General features: G+C 38.1%; 1 protein-coding gene across 21 annotated transcripts in view; it reads left to right on the top strand.

Annotated features, from left to right (window-relative positions):
* R3HDM2 (R3H domain containing 2) overlaps positions 1-23,778 on the top strand; it is a 148,491-nt gene that overhangs the window by 10,774 nt on the left and 113,939 nt on the right. Inside the window, exon 2 of one of the 21 annotated variants that reach the window (XM_067697044.1) lies at positions 11,188-11,307. The exons of the other annotated variants lie outside the window; for them this stretch is intronic. The gene's annotated coding sequence lies outside the window, so the exon portion shown is untranslated. The remainder of the gene's footprint in view (positions 1-11,187; positions 11,308-23,778) is intronic. 21 annotated transcript variants of the gene reach the window in all.

Raw genomic sequence — 23,778 nt, 5'->3', positions numbered from 1 at the left:
TGACAGTTTCAACTTTTCAGAGAAGGTAAAGTTTGAATTGAGTCTCAGTGGATTCATTAATTCAACTAGCATATGAATAGTTACGAAGTATTAGGTGCTGGGGGTGTAAAAAAACAAGACATAGTCCTTACCTTCAAAGAACTTAGACCGAGAAGTCAGTCAGGATACTGCAGGCTGATGAACTCTGAGCTAGAGGAATGCACAAAGTGCTTTGGAAGTACAGTGGAGATCTGGAAAGACTTTCTGTCAGGGGATTATGAATCTTGAAGGGCCGACAGGAGTTAACCAGGTAGACAGGTATAAGGAAGAGAGCTCTAGGGGAGGAACTACCTACATAAACGGTGGAGGTGTAGAGCAGAGCAGCATGATGCCTTTGACAAACTTCAAGGACAGGATATGCCTACACATGGGATGTTTATGGGGATTATTTATAGAAAAGGCTAGAAAGGTAGGTAGGGGCTTGATTTTTTTTTTAATATATTGAATTTTTAAAAATTAATTAATTTATGGCTGTTTTGGGTCTTTGTTGCTACACACGGGCTTTCTCTAGTTGTGGCGAGCAGGGGCTACTCTTCGTTGCGGTGGCTTCTCGTTGTGGAACATGGGCTGTAGGCGCACGGGCTTTAGTAGTTGTGACGCGCAGGCTTGATAGTTGCGGTGCACAGACTCTAGGGCGCGCGGGCTTCAGTAGTTGTGGCACGCGTGCTCAGTAGTTGTGGCTCGTGTGCTCTAGAGCTCAGGCTCAGTAGTTGGGGTGCACAGGCTTAGTTGCTCCACAGCATGTGGGATCTTCCTGGACCAGGGATCAAACCCATGTCCCCTGCATTGGAAGCGCAGAGTCTTAACCACTGGACCACCAGAGAAGTCCCAAGAGTTTTTGAAGATGAGAGACTTGAGCATATTTATATGTTTGGGGAATTAGCAAAAGACATTAGAGAGTGGTGATAATGGAGTGAAGTCCTTGAGCATGAAGAGAAGATGAAATCCAGAGCAGAGGTAGAATTATTATCTCCTTTATTAAGATAGAAGAAAAGGTCAAGAAAGGGGTGGGGACAAATGTTTGGTAACTGAACAAAGGAATTTGAGGGAGCTCCTACCTTAAAGCCCTGATATTCCTTGTGATCTAGGAGACTTATCCTTTTGGGTTAGGGGGCTAGTGTGTTCCAATAAAGAGCATTGGCAAAATAGGGTCATTGAGAAGAGACAGAAATTTGAATAGCTGTTGAGAAAATGGGAGGGACAGTTGCCAAATGGTTTGTTTGGCTAGGCAGGCAGAGGTAGGGTGGGGTGGTATAGGGTGGGAATGCATTTCAAGCAGATAGACTAGCCTGGGCAAAGACTCAGGAGTATTAAAAACTATGGTATGTATGGAGAGGTAGTATTATTTTGAATGCTGGAGACAATGTATATAGAGCCTAATTTTGCGGTAGGCTTTAAGAGGTATATTAAGGACTTTGGAATATTTCTGGAATATTTTGAGGCAAAAAGGAACCTCTGAAGATTTTCATCAGAGAAATGGAATGATTGTTTTATAAAGGTAACTCTGGTAGCACTTTGGAAAAATACAGGGGATTTAGAGTGGAGGGAGAGACACTTGTTAGGGGGCTGTTGTAGTAGTGCAGAAGATGCTGAAATCAGGATAGAGATGGGTAAGAAACAACCCCCTTAATATCTTGAAACAACGGTTTATTTCTCACTCACACTACGTGTTCATCAAGGATAGGTTAGAGATTTTATTTATTCAGGGATAAAGGCTGATAGGCCAACAGAGCAGTCATCATGGGAACATAGCCAGTTGCTCTGCTGGAGGCCTAAAAGAACTCTGGAGGTCTTGTTCCATTAACTAAATTCTCTGCCTATCAGTGATGGGAGTGGAGAAGAGAGGACAGGAGCTGAGAAGATCAAGTGGATCCAGGAGATGGTGCCAGAGTTTGGAAATTGGCTAAATATGAGAGGAGAGGGAAGTAATTGTGAATAGGTGATTCTCAGTTTCTGTTTTGGGTGACTGGGTGGTGTTGCTAACAGAGATAAGAAAGGGGGCAGGTTTTAGGAGCACTTAAAGTAAATATTAACCGACCTAAAGGGAGAAATAGACAGCAATACAATAATAGGGGACCTTAATTCCCCACTTTCATCAATGGATAAATCATGCAGACAGAAAATCAGTAAGGAAACATTGGCCTTAAATGACAAGTTAGACCAGATAGACTTAACAGACATGTATAGAACATTCCATCCAAAAGTAACAGAATACACATTCTTCTCAAGTGCACATGGAACATTCTCTAAGATAGAGTATATGTCAGGCACGAAACAAGTCTTAATAAATTTAAGGAGATTGAATCATATCAAGAATCTTTTCTGACCACAGTGGTATGAAACTAGAAATCAATGATAAGAGGAAAACTGGAAAATTCATAAACATGTAGAGCTTAAACATATGCTACTGAATAATCAACGAGTCAAAGAAGAAATAAAAAGAGAAAATAAAAAATACCCAGAGACGAATGAAAATGGAAATACAATATACTAAATACAAAACCTATGGGATGCAGTGAAAGTACTTCTAAAAGGGAAGTTCATAGTGACAAATGCCTACATTAAGAAATGAGAAAGATTGCAAATAACCTAACTTTACACCTCCAGGAACTAGAAAAAGAAGAACAAGCTACACCTAATGTAAGTAGAAGGAAGGAAATAAATATCAGAGTAGAAATAAATGAAATAGAGAAACAATAGAAAAGAACAGTGAAACTAGGAGCTAGTTTTTATTTTTTAAAAAAAGATAAAATAGGGCTTCCCTGGTGGCTGAGAGTCCTGCCGATGCAGGGGACACGGGTTCGTGCCCCTGTCCGGGAAGATCCCACATGCTGTGGAGCGGCTGGGCCCGTGAGCCATGGCCGCTAGGCCTGTGCGTCCGGAGGCTGTGCTCCGCAACGGGAGAGGTCACATCAGTGAGAGGCCTGTGTACCGCAAAAAAAATAAAATAAAATAAAAAATAAAATAAAAAAAAGATAAAATAGACAAACCTGTAGCTAGACTCACCAAGGAAAAAAGAGGACTCAAATAAAATCAGAAATGAAAGAGATGTTAACACCTGGTACCTCAAGAGACTACTGTGAACAATTATATGCCAACAAGTTGGACAACCTAGAAGAAATGGATAAATTCCTAGACATATACAACCTACCAGGACTAAGTCATGAGGAAATAGAAAATCTGAGGAATCCCATTAGAAGCATACCTCATTTTACTGAGCTTGGCTTTATTGCGCTTCACAGATGCTGTGATTTTTACAAATTGAAGGTTTGTGGCAACCCTGCATTGATCAAGTCTATCAGCCCTATTTTTCTAACAGCATTTGCTTACTTTGTGTCTCCATGTCATGTTTTGGTAATTCTTGTAATTTTTCAAATTTCTTCATTATTTGTTACAGTGATCTGTGATCAGTGATCTTTCATGTTACTATTATGTTGTTTTGGCATTTTTTAGCAATAAAATATTTTAAAATTAAGGTATGTACATTTTTTTTTAGACATAATGCTATTTTACACTTAATAGACTACAATATAGTCTAAACATAACTTTCATATGCACTGGGAAGCCAGAAAATTTGTGACTTGCTTTATTTCGATATTTGATTTATTACAGTGGTCTGGAACTGTAATATCCTGCAATATCTCCAAGGTATGCCTGTACTAGTAAAGAGATTGAATCTGTAATCAAAAACCTTCTAACAGACAAAAGTCCAGGGCCAGGTGGCTTCACTGGTGAATTCTACCAAACATTTAAAGAAGAACTAATACCAGTCCTTCTCAAACTCCAAATTCATTTTATGAGGCTAGCATAACCTTGATACAAAAACCAGACGAGGACACACTACAAGTAAAGAAAATTACAGGCCAGTGTCCCTGATGAATATACATGCAAAAATCCTCAACAAAATATTAGCAAACTGAATTCAACAATACATTAAACGGATCATACACCATAGTCAAATGGGATTTAGTTCAGGGATGCAAGGGTGGTTAAACATCTGCAAGTCAATCAGTTGTGATACACCCCATTAACAAAATGAAGGATAAAAATCATACGGTCATCTCAATGGTGCAGAAAAAGGATTACAAACAAACTCTCAACAAAAGTGGGTATGGAAGGAATGTACCTCAACACCATAAAAGCCATATGTTATAAGCCCTCATCTAACATTAAACTCAACTGAAGCTGAAAGCTTTTCCTTGCCACTTTTATTCAACATAATATTGGTAGTCCTAGTCACTGCAGTTGGCAAAAAAAGAAATAAGGGGCATTCAGATCAGAAAGGAAGATTTGCAGATGACATGACATGATATTATATATAGAATATCCTAAACACTACACCAAAAATGGTTAGAACTAATGAATGAATTCAGTAAAGTTGCAGGATATAAAATCAATATACAGAAATGAGTTGTGTTTTTATACATTAATCACTATCAAAAAGAGAAATTTAAAAAATGATTCCAGGGCTTCCCTGGTGGCGCAGTGGCTGAGAGTCTGCCTGCCGATGCAGGGGATACGGGTTTGTGCCCCGGTCCGGGAAGATCCCACATGCCGTGGAGTGGCTGGGCCCGTGAGCCATTGGCCGCTGAGCCTGTGCGTCCGGAGCCTATTCTCCGATGGGAGAGGCCACAACAGTGAGAGGCCCGCGTACTGCAAAAAAAAAAAAAAAAAAAAAGATTCCACTTTCGATTGTAGCATAAAGAATAAAATATCTAGGAATAAGTTTAACCAAGGAGGTGAAAGACACGTACACTGAAAACTATAAGACATCAGTGAAAGGAATTGAAGAAGACACAATAAGTAGAAAGATACTCTCCGCTCATGGATTGGAAGAATTAATATTGTTAAAATGTCCATACCACCCAAAGCAATCTACAGATTCATTGCAATCACTATCAAAATTCCAGTCGCATTTTTCACAGGGAACAAACAATCCTAAAATTTGTGTGGAACCACAAAAGACACCAAATAGCCAAAGAAATCTTGAGAAAGAAGAACAAAACTGAAGGTATGATACTTCCTGATTTCAAACTATATTACAAAGCCATAATAATCAGAACAGTATGGTATTGGCATAGAAACAGATACATAGATTAATGGAACAGAATAGAGAGCCCAGAAATAAACCCATGCACACATGGTCAATTAACTTATGACAGAGGAGCCAAGAATAAACAATAGGCAAAGGATAATCTCTTCAATGAACGGTGTTGGGAAAACTGGACTACTATATTACACCAAACACAAAAAAAATGGCTCAAAATGGATTAAAGCCTTGAACATAAGACCTAAAACCATAAAACTTGTAGAAAGAAACATAGGGAGTAAGCTCCTTGACATCAGTCTTGGGGATTCTTTGGATTTGACACCAGAAGCAAAGACAGCGAAAGCACAAATGAATAAGTGGGACTATATCAAACTAAAAATCTCTGCACAGCAAGGGAAACCATCAACAAAATGAAAAAGCCTACTATATGGGAGAAAATATTTACTAATCATATATTTGAAAGAGGTGCAAACTATTATATGTAAAAAAAGCTACAAGGATATATGCTACAGCATGGCATATAGCCAATATTTTATAATAACTAAATGGAGTATAACCTTGAAAAATTATGAATCACTTTATTGTACATCTATAACTTGCATAATATTGTACATAAAATATACTTCCAAAATATCATATATTTGTAAAAGGGTTACTATCTGGAATGTATAAAGAGCTCATACACCTCAATAGGAAAAAAACCAATCTGATTAAAAAATGGATAGAGGAACTGAATAGACATTTTTCCAAAAAAGATAACGAGATGGCTAACAGGTACATGGAAATGTGCTCATCATCGCTAATCATCAGGAAAATGCAAATCAAAACCTCAATGAGATGTTAGCTTACACCTGTTAGAGTGGCTATTATCAAAAAGATAAGCAATAGTAAGTGTTGGTGACAATATGGAGAAAAGGGAACCCTAGTGCACTGTTGGTGAGAATGTAAATTGGGATAGCCACTATGGAAAGCAGTATGGAGGTTCCTCAAGACATTAAAAAATAGAACTACCATGTGACCCAGCAGTCCTACTTCTGGATATATATTTGAAGGAAATGAAGTCATTATCTTGAAGAGATACCTGCACCCTGATGTCATTGCAGCATTGTTCCCAGTAGCTAAGACATGGAAACAACCTAAGTGTGCAGCAACGAATTAATGGATAAAGAAAATGTGGCTGTATGCAGAGAGACACACACACACACACACACACACACACACACACGAAAAAGAAGGAACTCCTGCTATTTGTGACAGTATAGATTAGATAGACGCACCTTGAGGGCATTATGCTAAGTGAAATAAGTCAGAGAAGGACAAGTACTGTATGAGCTCACTTATGTGGAATCTCACAGCTACAAGAGAGCAGATTGGTGGTTGCCAAAGGCAGGGAGTGGGGGATGGCTGAAATGGGTGAAGGTAGACAAAAGGGTACAAATTTCCAGTTACATATGTATGTTTATATACACACACATATATATAAATAAGTTGGGGATGAAATGTACAGCATGGGGACTATAGTTAATACTGTATTGTATATTTGAAAGTTTCTAGCAGAGAAGATCTTAGACATTCTTATTACAAGGAAAAAATTGTGAATATGTCTGGTGATGGATGTTAATTAGACTTGTGATTATTTCACAGTATATACATGTATTGAATCATGTTGTATACCTGTAGCTAATATATGTCAATTATATCACTAAAAAAGGGGGGGGCAGGTTTTGGCTTAGAGGAGTGTTGGTAAAGTTCACTTTTGGAAATGTATAGCAGCTAGTTGTCTAAATGAATCTGGAGCTCTACAGAGAAGCGGGGGTATTTAGGTTTTTGGAGTACTCTGTACATGAAGCATGTTCAAGCCATGATAGGAAATGGGATCATGCAGGGCAAACTTACAGAGTGATAAGAGAGCTGACATGAAGCCCCAGGATATTCCAGAATGTAAGAGGCACTTCTAGCCTGAGGGCATTGGATTTTAATGTAAAGATTGACATTTTTGGGACCAAGGCAGCCTGTGTCTGTTCCTGACAGGTGACCCTCTAGTATTTTGAAGAAGGAGCAAATGTAAGCTGTGAAAAGCTACTGCTTTGACGGGTACTTTAGAGTATGTTAGCTCTGTCATTTGTGCTAATGGTGGATTTATTTTTTTTGGTCCTTAGATGGAATGCATTTTAATTCTTTTATTTGAATTTGGATATATTTGGCAATTCACAAAATTTTAATAAAGTTATAGCTTATAAACTAGTTGCCAAGTCAGAGAAAGGCTAAAAATTGGTCCAGTCTCCCCATATACTTACAGGGTAGTTAAGTGAACAAAGAATGTGATATCACAGAAGTATAATAACAGGACATATTAGATCATTTAATTCTCAGAAGATAGTCCCTATGGAGTAGTACTGTGTTATCCCTATTTACAGTTGAGGTTTAGGGAGTGACTTAATCTGTTCAGACTGCTATAACAAAATACTGGGTGGCTCATCAACAAAAATTTATTTCTCACAGTTCTGGAAGCTGAATAGTCCAAGATCAAGCATGGTCAGATTCTGCTGAGGGCTCTTGTCCTGGTTAATAGCCAGCATCTTACTGTGTCCTCACATGGTGAAAGGAGCTAGGGATCTCTCTGGAACCTTTTTTATAAGGCAGTAAGCTCATGACTTAACCACCCCAAAGGCCTCACCTCTTAATATCATGTTTGGGGGTTAGGATTCAACATATAAATTTTGAGAGGACACATTCAGACCATTGCAGGGAGGTTAGGTTAGGTTATTTGTCCATCATTGTGCAGCCAGAACATAACCCAGTTTCATGCTGAAGTCTGCACTTGTAATCATCACCTGGAATTGCTTTTAGGACACAGCAAAATTTATACTGGATAGCCAAGAGCTTGGGTTAATGTTGCTGCTTGTTATTTTTCACCCCCATGTTTTTTTGTGGAAGAATTCCAAACCTATAGAAAAGTTGAAAGAGTGATACAGTGAGCATCAGTATGACTTTTACCTAATATTTATTGAATATTTTGTCACATTTGTGCTCTCACACTCTTTCTTTACCCCTTCCCTCCCTCTCTCTCGTTCTCTCTCTCTCACTTTCCACCTCTCTCCCTTCCCTCCCTATACATATATACATTATTTTTTATTGTGTATTAGGAATTTGTATTAGTAAATTACACACATCAGGAAACTTCACCTAGAATTTGTTAAGTATATATCACCTAAGAACAAGGTATTTTCCTATATTAGTATAATATTGTTATCAAACTCATTATCACATTTAAATATTTTACAGTGATATATATAATTATTTACAGTCTATAATCAAATTTCCTCCATCATCTCAATAATTGAGATATTGCTTTATAGCTGTCCTTCCAATCCTGAATTTATTCAAGTATCATGAATTACATTTAATTTTCATATTGTTTTAGCCTTTTAATTCAGAGCAGTTCTTTCTATTTTTGTTTTTCGTGTCATTGATACTTTTGAAGAGTTCAGGCCAGTTATGTTGAAGAATGTTTCACAATTTGGATTTGTCATGATTAGGTTCAGATTAAATATTTTTGGCAAGAATACTATTTAGGTATTGTGTGCTTATTGTGATATAAGTTTGGTCACTTAGATAAGTTGATATAGGCTACATTTCTTCTTTGTAAAGGTGCCTTTTTCCCTTTGTAATTAGGAAACAATCTGTGGGATGATACTGTTAAGATGGTATGACTCTTCCTCTGCGTTTTGCCCAGTGGTGGTAACATTCGTTGATGATCCTTGTCTGAATTAGTTATTACATTGGTGGTTGCAAAATGTTGAGTCTGTCATTCCTTCTACATTTACTAGTTGGTGTTATTCTACAAAGAAGAACTTTATTTCTCCCGTTTTTTGTTTTTGAGGATCACTATAGGTTTGGTATTTTAAAAAATTCAATATGTTACAATCCTTTATCAATATTAAAAATATGTCATATATGTGTAAAGACTTTTTCACATGGGATATACATCAGAAGCTGTTTGTGGTATAGCATCAAACATTATTCAATTCTCTAGTGTCAAAATTTTAACCTTGTTTTGGGGGGGTGGCTGTAATGTGCAATGATGTGTTTTCTTTTTCTTGATGCTTAACATGACTAACAATTGCAAAAATAATACTGAGGAGCACTGCTTGGCATTGTTTATAGTTGGGTTTTTGGATGCTGATCATATATCATGAACCTGGTTTGTTAATGCTTAATTTCAGAGCTTTGGGGTTTGTGTGTATGTGTATTTTTGTTCTTTTCCATTTTTTTTTTTTCAGTAAGGAAAAGCACTTAAAAAAATACTGACAATACTTAGTATTATACATACAACAATTGTCACTTTGGTCAGTGGGAGCCCCTTCAAACTAACTCCTATGTCTTTTTGACTTATCTCAGTCAAGTTTTGAGGACTTCCTTACATCCTGGCACAACAAGGTATTTTGGGCTCGCTTTGTACTTTACAAACCTGGAATCAGTCACTTCTGCAAGGAACCCTGATACCTTTGGTGGGGAATGGTTCCTTTGAAGGGGAACTGCTTCTCATTCTTACTTATCTATCCTTCGCTATCTTTATGGGAGCAGTTATTTCCAGTACAAAAAATAAGAGTGGATTCCAGATCTAAGACCCTTCTATGTCTTCCCAGAATTATTTGATAAAGTGTCTAAATTGAATTACTTCTCAGAATGAAGTGAGTTATATATAGGCAGTGCTGATGACTTACCATAGGACATGGGATGTTTTTCAGAAAATTGGCATTGTATTGTTTTTTCTTCTCCTAACTTAGTGGTGACATGTGAAGGTGAAAATAAGTATTCGTATCCTTCTTATTACTCTTATGTAATCCAGGCTTTTTCTTTCTGTGGTATAGTCACTTGAGTTGTTTCCCTCTTTGTTATTTTCAGCTCTGTGAATTAAAATCTCCTTAGATAGGGAAAGTTCTAATCCAGGTCTTTTATACTTTGTGCTTTGAACCTGCATCTTGTATTCATCTGCACATATGTTTTACACATTGATCTATAAACACAGTCTAGGAAACTGACATGAAATTAAGGTGTTTATTGTATTGAACATTTATGCTGGAGTATGGTTTTATGGCTCCTTATGAGGTCTGATGTTTTAGAAAATGCAAACTAGATCCTTAGAATTGGGATCTGGTATACCCTGGTCACTTATGGTCCAACAGCTTGAGAATGTCCCGCTCTGGGACTCTACGTGAAATGAGACATGTCAGTCCTTTGTACAAAAACTTTTTTTCCCCTTGTTTTTTTTTTTTTTTATTGAAGTATAGTTGATTTAAATGTTGTGCTGATTTGTGCTGTATAGCAAAGTGTACAAAAACATTTTGCATTGAAGGTGAAACTCCTTAAACCTATCTATATGTTCCTTTGAAGTAGAAACATAAATAAGCTGTAAGGAAAGTGATTTGCTATTAACATGGTATTGTTGTTGTTGTTGGCTACACGGCAAGGCATGCAGGATCTTAGTTCCCTGACAGGGATCAAACCCACGCCCCCTGCTTTGGAAGCACAGAGTTTTAACCACTGGATTGCCAGGGAAGTCCCATGTTTTGTTGAAATATTTAAAACTCTATCCCTGTGTAAGAAATATAGAATATATTTTTGGAGGGGTGATGTTGGTCACTTACAGAAGTTATAGGTAATATTTTAACACAATTACTAACCTATCAGTTGATTACATGGCTTATATATTTGTTCTTTTATGTGGAGGACTGCTCTAAGACTACTTTAAAAATTAGCTGCCTGGCAACATAAAGGTGCAGATATTAAAATGAATTGCATGCCTTCCAGCTATTTCTATTACTTGGCTAAATTTAGAACCATGTAGAGCTCCTGCAGAATTGAAATCTCTGGGGATTTGAATAGTTAAGACAGACAGTATTTGGCTTTTTGGAGTAAGGAAGAAGAAAAGTAGCTTCAAATTAATCTTTGCGCTGTCACTCAGACTGCTTAATTAAGACACAGAGTCCAGTGAAAAGTCAAAACTGTTCTGAGAATTTTATTTGACTGTTGCTGAAAACTTGTTAGAGCCTAGACTCTGGGTGGTGAAAGAGATAATTTTTTTCCCCTCCTAGGTGAATTGCTGGAGGCTATCTACTCTGCTTTCTCCAATGTCTCTTCAAATTATACTTGACAAGTACAGTTATTATACTTCGCCTGGATCGATGAGGCAGTACATCTGAGTTAGAGATCCGGTGAGCATTACAGTTGGGTACTTGTGGGTGAATTTCATGACACTAGAATTGTTTTGCATGTGTGTAGATTCAGACTAGTGTAGGATATTTTGAGGAGAAACTTAGTTATTCAGTGTACACTTAACTACATGAAATAAGAAAAATCTGTTGATGGAGTTGGGTAGGACCTCAACATAAGAAATAACAGATAAATGGAATGGTACTTTGAGTAACTAATTTAAATATAAGTTAAAATAGAGACAGACTTTACATAGAGTGAATATGAAATGTTTACTACCCGACTTGCCAATTCAAAGTGTAAGACTTTGCTGCTGCTATAGTAAGAAATTTTGAGGACACTGGAAAAAATGCCCCCCAAATTATTATAAACCAAGAAAATTCCATAAGAGTGGAATGTAATTTTTTTTTCTGACCCTGGATTTATATAAATGGTGAAATGTAAAAAAACTTGAAAGACAAATCTACGTGTTACTCTCATTGAATTAAAGCCCATGGGTTTTTCCTCTTTCCTTCCCCTTAGGGCTTCCATAGAGAGCTGTAGAACACAATTTCCTGTGTTGCTTGGGGAAATGAGCTGCCCTCAAAGGACTTACTGTTTAGTAAAACAAAATGTTATGAAGGAGGTAGTGGGATGGTTTTTATTTTCTTTTTTGTTTATCTCTATTTATAAATAACATGGATTTCTTTTATGATTAGAGGGAAAAAAATCAATTATTTTAAAACATTTTTGGGGCTTCCCTGGTGACCCAGTGGTTAAGAGTTTGCCTGCCAGTGCAGGGTACATGGGTTCAATCCCCGGTGCAGGAAGATCCCACATGCCACGGAGCAACTAAGCCTGTGCGCCACAGCTACAGAGCCTGAGCTCTAGAGCCTGCGAGCCACAACTACTGAGCCTATGTGCCCCAACTACTGAAGCCCATGTGCCTAGTGCCTATGAACAAGAGAAGCCACCGCAGTGAGAAGCCCATGCACCGCAATGAAGAGTAGCCCCTGCTCGCCTCAATTAGAGAAAGCCTGCATGCTGCAATTAGAGAAAGCCTGCACGCAGCAACGAAGACCCAATGCAGTAATAAATAAATAAATTTATTTATTAAAAAAAATTTTTTTTTAAAAAGGATAAAGGGGCTATAAATCAACTCTGAAAACTTGTAAGTACTCCAGTAGACTTGTTCTCCAGTGCTATTGGTCGCCAGTTAGGTAGTGAGTTCTTTTTTTCCGGGGCTTTGTGACTCTTCCTTTCGGTAAGCTCTCTTTTTACATTACAGCTGAAGCTTTTATTAAATAACTTCAGTGTATTTAATCAATCACTTAGATAATAAAATTTCTATTTAAGTTTGTTTCTGCGAAAGAGTATAAATACTCAAGTTCCCATTTGAACTCTGGGAGGAAAAGCTTGTGCTTATTAGCTTGCCCTAACTTGCTGAAGACTTAGCATTTTGATGTTATAAAAGGAACCCCTGTTAAATTTGAATAAGATAATATTATATTCTTTTACTATGGTTAAAACTTAAATTTTAGCACAAAGTAGCCCTTTGGGTGACAAGGAAGAATAATGCATTTTTCCGTAGGTCCCAGGGTTTTTCAGAGACACCTTGAGTGTCAGATTAGGTACTTGGGACCATTAGAAGGCTTAGCACCATTGTGGGTTGTGGGATCAAAAATATTTTGTGTGCATTGAAAGACCTTACTGGCTAGTGGTGGAGATAAAACTTGAACAAAACAACAGTAGATATAATGGATTAGATTCTGTATTATAGATGGAATGCTGTAAAACTTAGTTACATTTAATTGTGCAGCACAAACAAATGTAAAAGAAAAGAGAGAAATCAATATAGAAAGGTAGGGATGAGGTAGGAATTGAACTGGGCTCCCCTTTCCTGATTATCTTGAAGGAAATCTGATGTAATATTTCATCACTAAATATTTCAGTATATACCCTGAATAATAAGGACTTTAAAAAAACATAATATCAATACGATTTATTTTTTAATTTTTATTTATTTATTTATTTATTTTGGCTGTGTTGGGTCTTCGTTGCTCCGCGCGGGCTTTCTCTAGTTATGGCGAGCGGGGACTACTCTTCATTGCGGTGTGCGGGCTTCTCATTGTGGTGGCTTCTCTTGTTGCGTAGCACAGGCTCTAGGTGCGCGGGCTTCAGTAGTTGCAGTGCGTGGGCTTCAGTAGTTGCAGTGCGTGGGCTCAGTAGTTGTGACTCGTGAGCTCTAGAGCACAGGCTGAGTAGTTGTGGCACACAGGCTTAGTTGCTCCGCAGCATGTGGGATCTTCCCAGACCAGGGCTTGAACCTGTGTCCCCTGCATTGGCAGATGGATTCTTAACCACTGTGCCACCAGGGAAGTCCCTCAGTACCATTTACACTTCTAAAACAATTAACAATAATTCCTTAATATTAAATATCTGGTGTTCATATTTCCCTGGTTGTATCATATTTCTTAAACAGCCTGTTTGTTTAAAATAGGATCCAAATAAAATCTGTACCTTGTAGTTGGTCGATATATCTTTAAAAATCATTTAATCTGAAAAATTTCTCCTCTCTCCTTTTTTTCTTCCCCCGGTGTATTTGTTGAAGAATCTGGGTCATCTGTCCAGTAGTTTCCCACTAGTGGATTTGGTGATTGACATCATAGTGGTGTCATTTAACATATTTCCCTGTACTTTGTATTTCCTTCAAATGGGCAGTTATATCTAGAGACTTGATCAGATTCAGATTCAGTGTTTTTGGCTTGAATACTTTATAGTGTACTTCCATTAGGAGGAAGCGTGTGATGTCTGTTAGTCTAATTTTCATGATGTCAGCAGTCATTAATGATCATTGTCTACATCCTTTATTGAATTTCATTAGTGATTACAAAATGGTGATATTGAAGTTGTATTATTTTAAAATTTATTTTAGGTGGAATACTTTTATAAAGAGATACTTCCCTCATCACTTACTTGGTTACTTTCAGGTATATCTTGCACAGGAAAGGTGAGACAAATGCTTTGAGTCTTTATTTTAATTAACAGTCATTGCCATTTTCAAAATAATGAATTTGTTCACTAACATCCTGCAAAGGTGGCTGATTAGTTTTTTTTTAAATTGTCATTATGAACTCACCAATTTAAATATATTTATGGGTTTCAGTCAATTTCTTTTTTTATTCTTATTGATATCTCACTGATTAACTGATAATGGCAAATGGGGACCTCTTCAAGTTGGCTCCAATGTCCTTTTTTTAAAAAAGTAAATAATTAATATATTTATTTATTGGCCATGCTACGTGGCTTGTGGGATCTTAGTTCCCAACCAGGGATTGAACCCGGGCCCTTGGCAGTGAGAGCATGGAGTCCTAACCATTGGACTACCAGGTAATTCCCTGCAGTGTCCTCTTGGTATGATCCTCCTAGTCTTTGATTGTTTCTTTGTTTTCTGGTCTGACCTGATATTCTGAGATCCTCTTTTACATTTCCATGCCTGGGCATCTAACAGCCATTGCCCCTTTGTTGGGAAATGATGTTTAGAGGCCTCAGTCTGGGTGCAAGAGGTACTCATTGATTAGTGGGTTGTTCATTGTTTCTTGCTGTTTTTAATGAACAAGGCTAGGAAAATGGTATCTTTTTTTTTGAAAGAAAGTGTATCACAAGTTCATATCAACATGTCTAATTCAAAGTCAGTACTGTAGATTTTTAAGTTCCATATCTTCAATCTTATAGATTTACATTTTTCAAATTGCAAAAGTAATATGTAATCATTGTAAGAAATTTAAATAATTCAAAAGTATACAAGGTAAAAGGTGAAGATACTGACCCTACCCTAGAATCACTAGTTAACCACTTAACACAGTTAATTTAAAGGCTTCTTAGTGGGTATCTTCTCTCTTTTTTTTTTTTGGCTGCGTTGGGTCTTTTGTCGCGGCACATGGGATCTTCTTTGTTGCAGTATGCAGGATCTTTCTTTGCAACGCGTGGGCTCTTCATTGTGGCACACAAACTTCTCTAGTTGTGGCGCACAGGCTCTGTAGTTGTGGCATGTGGGCTCCAGAGCATGTGGGTTCTGTAGTTCGCAGCACGTGGGCTCTCTAGTTGAGGTGTGCGGGCTTAGTAGTTGTGACGCACAGGCTTAGTTGCCCCACAGCATGTGGAATCTCAGTTCCCCAACCAGGGATCAAACCTGCGTCCCCTGCATTAGAAGGCAGATTCTTAACCAGTGGACCACTGGGGAAGTCCTTTTTTTGTTGTTGTTGTCATATAGTTGACTTACAGTATTTTATTAGTTTCATGTGTACAGCATAGTGATTCAGTATTTTTACAGATTATACTCAATTAAAAGTTATTACAACATAACAGCTATAATTCCCTGTGTTATACAATATATCCTTGTTGCTTATCTATTTTATACATAGTAGTTTGTATCTCTTAATTCCCTACCCTTAATTTCCTCCTCTCCCCTTTGGTAACCACTAGTTTGTTTTCTATATCTGTGAGTCTGTTTCTGTTTTGCATATACATTTATTTCTATTATTTTTAATTTTTATTTATTTTTAATTTTTTATTTTTAATCGGAGTATAGTTGATTTACAATATTATGTTAGTTTCTGGTGTACAGCAAAGTGATTCAAGTATACATGAATATATATTCTTTTTCATACTCTTTTCCATTATGGTTTATTATAGGATATTAAATATAGTTACCTGTGCTATACAATAGGACCTTGTTGTTTATCCATTCTGTATAATAGTTTGCATCTCCTAGTCCCAAACTTCCAATCGAACCCTCCCCCACCCCCCCATTTGTATTATTTTTTAGAGTCCACATATAAGTGATATCATACAGTATTTGTCTTTCTCTCTTTGACTTATTTCACTAACAATATTCTCTAGGTCCATCCATGTTGCTGCAGATGGCAGGATTTTGTTCTTTTTTATGGCTGAGTAATATTCCATTGTGTGTATGGTGATATGATCCAGCAGTCCCACTCCTAGGAATATACCCTGCCAAAGCTATAATTCAGAAAGATACGTGCACCTCTATGTTCATAGCAGCACTATTCACAATAGCCAAAACATGGAAACAACCTAAATGTCCATTGACAGGTGAATGTATAAAGGAGATGTGGTACACGTGTATAATGGAATACTACACAACCATAACAAAGAACAAAATAGGGCTTCCCTGGTGGTGCAGTGGTTGGGGGTCTGCCTGCCGGCGCAGGGGACACAGGTTCGTGCCCTGGTCAGGGAGGATCTCGCAGGCTGTGGAGCGGCTGGGCCCGTGAGCCATGGCCGCTGGGCCTGCGCGTCCGGAGCCTGTGCTCCACAACGGGAGAGGCCGCAGCGGTGGGAGGCCCGCGTACTGCAAAAAAAAAAAAAAAAAAAAGAACAGAATAATGCCATTTGCAGTAACATGAATGTAGCTAGAGATTATCATCCTAAGTGAAGTAAGTCAGAAAGGGAAAGACAAATACCATATGATATCACTTATATGTGGAATCTAAAATATGGCACAAATGAACCTATCTACAGGACAGAAATAGACTCATAGACATAGAGAACAGACTTGTGGTTGCCAAGGGCCAGGGGGAGGGATGGATTGGGAGTTTGGGATTAGCAGATGCAAACTGTTATATATAGGATGGATAAACAGCAAGGTCCTACTGTATAGCACAGGGAACTATATTTAATATCTTGCAATAAACCATAATGGAAAAGAATATGAAAAAGAATGTATTGTAAAAAATAATTATAATAATAAAGGTAAATAATAAAAAAACAATGTATTGTATGTATATAACTGAATCACTTTGCTGTACAACAGAAATTAACAAAACAATGTAAATCAACTACACTTGAATAAAATAAATTTAAAAAAAATTTTAAAAATTGGGGATTGACTTTTTTGAGGCTAGAAAAAGAAAGATGAGAAGTTATTCTTTATGTGAAATGAAGATTCTTACATATTTTTAGATTTACTTTTTGGATTGGTGTCACATTTACATGGTACAAAATTCTAAGTATAGAAAAAAGTAGAGTGAAGTTTTCTTCTTGTTCCTACAATGAAAACCAGTCAGTTCCTCATTCCAGGGGCAACTAGTATTACCAGTTTTTGTGCATCCTGTGTGCTTATAAGCATAAAATATACACATACATGTAAATATGTATGTATCTTCTTTTCTTCCTTTTTACAGAAATGGTTCTGTCTTACTCTTTTCTTACACATAAATCAAGTTATATGTGTTGTTGTAAGTTGAATTTCCTTATTCTTGTTTATGTCTGTACAGTATAATATGGGCTATGTATGTATTGTTTATCATTCTTCTATTAAAGGGCATTTTGATTTTTTCTCAGTTACAAATAGTGCAGCATGAATAACCTTGTACATATGTCATTTTGCATATTTGTAATATCAGTAAGATAATTTTCTAAAGGTGTATACTTTGGAATTTTTATAGACATTGTAAAAATGCCTTCCAAAGATATATGAAGTTTACATTTCCACCAGCAGTTGTTTCAAGATTTGAGAGTGAGGTTTTAGTCGTGGTGGATATATACAAAATAACAACTTTGAAATGTTTTCGTACATGTATATTTGGCAGCAGGTGCACTCAGCCTAGCCTTGTTCATTCAACAGTTAACTGAGTGCCTATGAACCAGTACAGTCTTTTGTGTTCCACTGTAAGCAACTGTAGCAGATTAACTTTACCTAAACTCTCAGGGAAGGCTTTCTGGAGGAGCAGAGCCTTGAAGGACAAATGGGGCAGGGGAAATTCTAGTTGAGTAGTTCTCAAATTTTTTGTGTCTGACCTTTTAACTCTTCAAAAAGTTATTACAGACTCTAAAGAACTTTTATTTATGTGGGGTTATATTTGCCAGTATTTACTGTGTTAGAAATTAAAACTAAGAAAATATTTAAATGTTTATTAAAAATAATAAACTCCTTACATATTAGTATATATAACACACTAATTTTTTATACATTTTTTAAAGGTTACACTCCATTTACAGTTACTACAAAATATTGGCTGTATTCTCTGTATTGTACGATACGTCCTCGTAGCGTATCTTACACCCAATAGTTCCTACCTCCTGCTCTCCCACCCCTATATTGCCTGCTCTTGCCCACCCCCATCCCCCCTACTGGTAACCACTGGTTTGTTCTCTATATCTGTGAGTCTGCTTCTTTTTTATGTGCACTAGTTTGTTGTATTTTTTAGGTTCCACATATAAGTGATTTAATATAGTATTTGCCATTCTTTTTTTGTCTGACTTATTTCACTTAGCATAATGCCCTCCAAGTCCATCCACTTTGCTGCAAATGGCAAATTTTTGTTCTTTTTTATGTCTGAGTAGTATTCCATTGTGTGTGTGTGCGTGTGTGTGTGTATATATATATACATTCACACAGACACACTTTATCCATTCATCATTTGATGGACACTTAGGTTGCTCCCATGTCTTGGCAGTTGTAAAATGCTGCTATGAACATTGGGGTGCATGTATCTTTTCAAATTAGTGTTTTTGTTTTTTCTGTATGTGTACCCAGGAGTGGAATAGCTGGGTCATATGGTAGTTCTGTTTTTAGTTTTTTGAGGAACCTCCATACTGTTTTTCCACAGTGGCTACACCAATTTACATTCCCAGCAACAATGTACAAGGGTTCCCTTTTCTCCACATCCTTGCCAACATTTGTTATTTGTGTTCTTTTTGATGATAGCCATTTTGACAGGTGTGAGGTGATATCTCATTGTGGTTTTGATTTTAATTTCTCTGATGACTAGCGCTGTTGAGCATCTTTTCATGTGCCTGTTGGCCATTTACATTTCCTCTTTGGAAAATTGCCTATTCAGTTCTTCTGACCAATTTTTTTTTTTTTTTTTTTTTTGCGGTATGCGGGCCTCTCACTGTTGTGGCCTCTCCTATTGCAGAGCACAGGCTCCGGACGCGCAGGCTCAGCGGCCATGGCTCACGGGCCTAGCCGCTCCGCGGCATGTGGGATCTTCCCGGTCTGGGGCACGAACCCATGTCCCCTGCATCGGCAGGCGGACTCTCAACCACTGAGCCACCAAGGGAGCCCCCGCAATTTTTTATAATGTACTTTTTACTGAAAAAACTAATTTTTTAATAGTTGTTATTTCTTATTTATTTATGGCTGTGTCGGGTCTTAGTTGTGGTACGTGGGATCTTTGTTGAGGCATGTAGGATCTTTTCATTGCAGCACGTGGGCTTCTCTGTAGTTGTGGCATGCAGGTCTTCTCTTTTCTAGTTGTGGCACACAGGCTCCAGGGCACATGGGCTCTGTAGTTGTGGTGCGTGGGTTCCAGAGCACGTGGGCACTAATAGTTTGTGGCACACAGGTTCTCTAGTTGAGGCTTGCGAGCTCAGTAGTTGTGGCACACAGGCTTAGTTGCCCTGTGGCATGTGGGATCCTAGTTCCCCAGCCAGGGATTGAACCCACATCCCCTGCATTGGAAGGTGGACTGTTTACCACTGGACCACCAGGGAAGTCCTAAAAAAACTAATTTGTAAAAAAATTTATTGAAGTATAGTTGATTTACAATGTTGTGTTAATTTCTGCTGTACAGCGAAGTGACTCAGTTATATACACACACACATATATACTTTTTCATATTCTTTTCTATTATGGTTTATTACAGGATATTGAATAGAGTTCCCTGTACTGTACACTAGGACCCTGTTGTTTATCCATTCTTTATATAATAGTTTGCATCTGTTAATCCCAGGCTCCCAGTCCATCTCTCCTCCACCTTGGCAACAACAAGTTTGTTCTCTATGAGTCTTTTTCTGTTTTGTAGATAAGTTCATTGTGTCATATTTTAGATTCCACATACCAGTGATATCTTACGGTATTTGTACTTCACTTAGTACGATAATCTCTAGGTCCATCTACATTGCTGCAAAGGGCATTTTTTTCATTCTTTTTTATGGCTGAGTAGTATTCCATTTGTGTGTGTGTGTGTGTGTGTGTGTGTGTGTGTGTGTGTGTGTGTATGTATGCCACATCTTCTTTATCCATTCATCTGTCAGTGGACATTTAAGTTGTTTCCATGTCTTGACTATTGTAAATGATGCTGCTATGAATATAGGGGTGCATGTATATTTTTGGATTATAGTTTTTTCCAGGTATATGCCCAGGAATGGAATTGCTAGATCATAATGCAACTCTCTTTTTAGTTTTATGAGGAACCTCTATACTGTTTTCTGTAGTGGCTGTACCAATTTACATTCCCACCAATAGGATAGAAGGATTTCCTTTTCTCCACACCCTCTCCAGCATTTTTTTTTTTTTTTGCGGTACGCAGCCCTCTTACTGTTGTGGCCTCACAGGCTCTGGACGCGCAGGCTCAGCGGCCATGGCTCACGGGCCCAGTCGCTCCGCCGCATGTGGGATCTTCCCGGACCGGGGCACGGACCCGTGTCCCCTGCATCGGCAGGTGGACTCTCAACCACTGCGCCACCAGGGAAGCCCGAAAAAACTAATTTTTAAAACAGAAAAGATTTAGTGAGAAGAAGGAGGGACATTGTTTTATATTTTTACAAGTCTCTGATGTCTAGCTTATTGGAAGATAGCTGTATTCTTGTATCTCCATCTGCATTCAGTCTGTTGCAATATGTCATTTTGGTTGAAGTATATGAAGAAAATCCAGGCTTGGATATATGTAGTTGAAAAAGACAGAAGTATTTTAATATCTTCTTTAGGTAATTGTGGGTATTCTTTGATATTATACCCAAACTCAATAAGTGGTAGTTTCTTAAAGGTTAGTTGCAGTGTAGGTTAGTTGTATGGTTTCATTAATATGAAACTATATTAATGAGCTTTTGTACTTGATGACATTAAAATTCGTTTGTCTAGTATGTTGAATGGATCTTTTACCCATGTATGATTTTGAAACATCATAAATTAATCAGTTAGAAAATATTGTCTCATTTGGTTATTCAGATCTTCCAAGTGTTTGATAGAGTTAATTTTACAGTTTTTAAAAATCACATTCATTAATACCACTACCATTTCATCAGGAAAGTCTTAAAGTATTGAGAAGCCATCAAGCTCATAGGGGATACATGTTTTCAAAATTCTGACTTTAGCTAAAGTTCGAATTTTATCATTTGCAACAAATACTTTCATTTGTTTTCTTTGAAGTCATAGGCTCACTTTGTTCCTTTTCGTGAAAATATTGTACATACTCAAGTCTGAATAACCATAGTTTGCCTGTCAGTTGTTTACTTAAGAAATAATAGGGCTTCCCTGGTGGCGCAGTGGTTGAGAGTCTGCCTGCCGATTCAGGGGACACGGGTTCGTGCCCCGGTCTGGGAAGATCCCACATGCCGCGGAGTGGCTGGGCCCGTGAGCCATGGCCGCTGAGCCTGTGCGTCCGGAGCCTGTGCTCCGCAACAGGAGAGGCCACAACAGTGAGAGGCCTGCGTACCGCAAAAAAAAAAAAAAAAAAAAAGAAATAATTGTAACACAACATTGTAAACAACCATACTCCGATAAAAATTAATTAAAAAAAAAGAAATAATAGTATTCCATGAAAAAAGCAGCTAGTTCAGCTTGTAGCTCAGTTGCTTTTCCTTGAGACAATTATTGTATGATTATTATAAAGCGGGAGAAGTGCTTTATACTTACTTCCCATTTTGACACTTAGAATATTAAAAAGACATACTCAAAGTTGGAAATTTAATAAAATTATTGAATTTTACTGGTTTATCAAGGATATTCACAAGTAAAATTTATCTTTTCCTTTTTAAACTCCAAATGTGGAGTGGTGGAGAAGATGATATTACTAGTATAGTTTGATGCCCCTGCCTTGATTTATGCTAAGGCACTAGCAGTTATACCTATATTGCTTTTATCACCGTTGTGGAAAAGGCAAATAACATCTTGTTATTATGAAAACACTTTCACCTCATAGACCTCCTGGTACCACATTTTGAGAACTGCTGTTTTAGATAGAGGATGCATTACATAGTTGAGCCTTGAACAACATGGAGGTTTTTCAATAGTAAATACTACAGTGTTACATGATCTGTGGTTGGTCAAATCTATAGAATCCCAGATACAGGGGGGACTGCGGGTACTGAGGGCTGATTATAAGTTATACTCGGATTTTCAACTGTGGGGAGCGTTGGCGTCCTTAACCTCCTCATTGTTCAAGGGTCAACTGTATACCCAAACATACTGAGATGAGGTGCTTTACAGTTCAACTATAAGTAATTCGTTATGGAACTCAGGATATATATATATAGAGAGAGAGAGAGAAAAAAAAAAGGTAGTCAGGGACTAGATTATAAACGAACTTAAGTACCCTGATAGGGAGTGCAGAATTTATAGGCACTGGGGAGTCTTTGAAGGATTTTAAGGAGGAAGAGGGGTGTGTATGTATGGTATGGGTGTGGGAGAGTGATGCTGTCACATTTGTATTTTTCAAAGATCACCCTTGTCACAGTGTGTTTTGTGGTAAGTGCAGTGGAAAATGATGAGGTTCTAAACTAAAGGCACTGACTTGGTCATGCAGCCACAGAGGGCCAGGCTGTACAAACCAGTGCAGGGGTTAGAGCATGTCCTTCCTAAAGTAGAGGTAAGCCTCTGTTTGGCAGCATCTGTTGGCTGGATGGGCAGGAGCACAATTAGCTGCTTCCATCACCGTATCAGTTATAAGCTGTCCCCTCAAATACTCGTATAGACAGTTTTCTCTGGAAACACTGAATATGCTCTAGAATCTCTTTTGCAAAAATGACTTCAAAGATAATCACTGGGGACTTCCCTGGTGGTACAGTGGTTAAGAATCTGCCTGCCAGTGCAGGGGATGCGGGTTTGAGCGCTGGTCCGGGAAGATCCCACATGCTGCGGAGCAGCTAAGCCCGTGAGCCACGACTACTGAGCCCATGCGCCACAACTACTGAAGCCCACACGCCTAGAGGCCGTGCTCCACAACAAGAGAAGCCACTGCAATGAGAAGCCCGCGCACCGCAACAAAGAGTAGCCCCTGCTCGCAGCAACTAGAGAAAGCCCGTGCACAGCAACGAAGACCCAACACAGCCCCCCCCAAAAAAAAAATAATAAATTAATTAATTTTAAAAAAAGATAATCACTGTTCTAACTTCTATTCCCATACGTTAGTTTTATCTGTTTTTGAATTTCATATTAATAGAATATAGTGATATGCTTTGTGTCTTTTTTTGCTCAGCATTGTCTTTGAGACAACGAGGGGAAATGAGCTCCACTTCTTTTTTAATATTTATTTGGCTGCCCCGGGTCTTACTCGCGGCACACGGGATCTTCATTGCCCTTGAGGGACCGTCTTTGCGGCATGTGGGATCTTTTAGTTGTGGCATGTGGGATCTAGTTCCCTGACCAGGGATCGAACCCGGTTCCCCTGCATTGGGAGCGTGGAGTCTTAGCCACTGGACCACCAGGAAAGTCCCAGCTCCACTTCTTGATGGGAATTGCTGCAAAT

This window comes from Pseudorca crassidens, chromosome 11 (genome assembly GCF_039906515.1).
Source record: "Pseudorca crassidens isolate mPseCra1 chromosome 11, mPseCra1.hap1, whole genome shotgun sequence".
Taxonomy (NCBI): domain Eukaryota; kingdom Metazoa; phylum Chordata; class Mammalia; order Artiodactyla; family Delphinidae; genus Pseudorca; species Pseudorca crassidens.
This window is presented reverse-complemented; position numbering and strand designations above follow the sequence as displayed.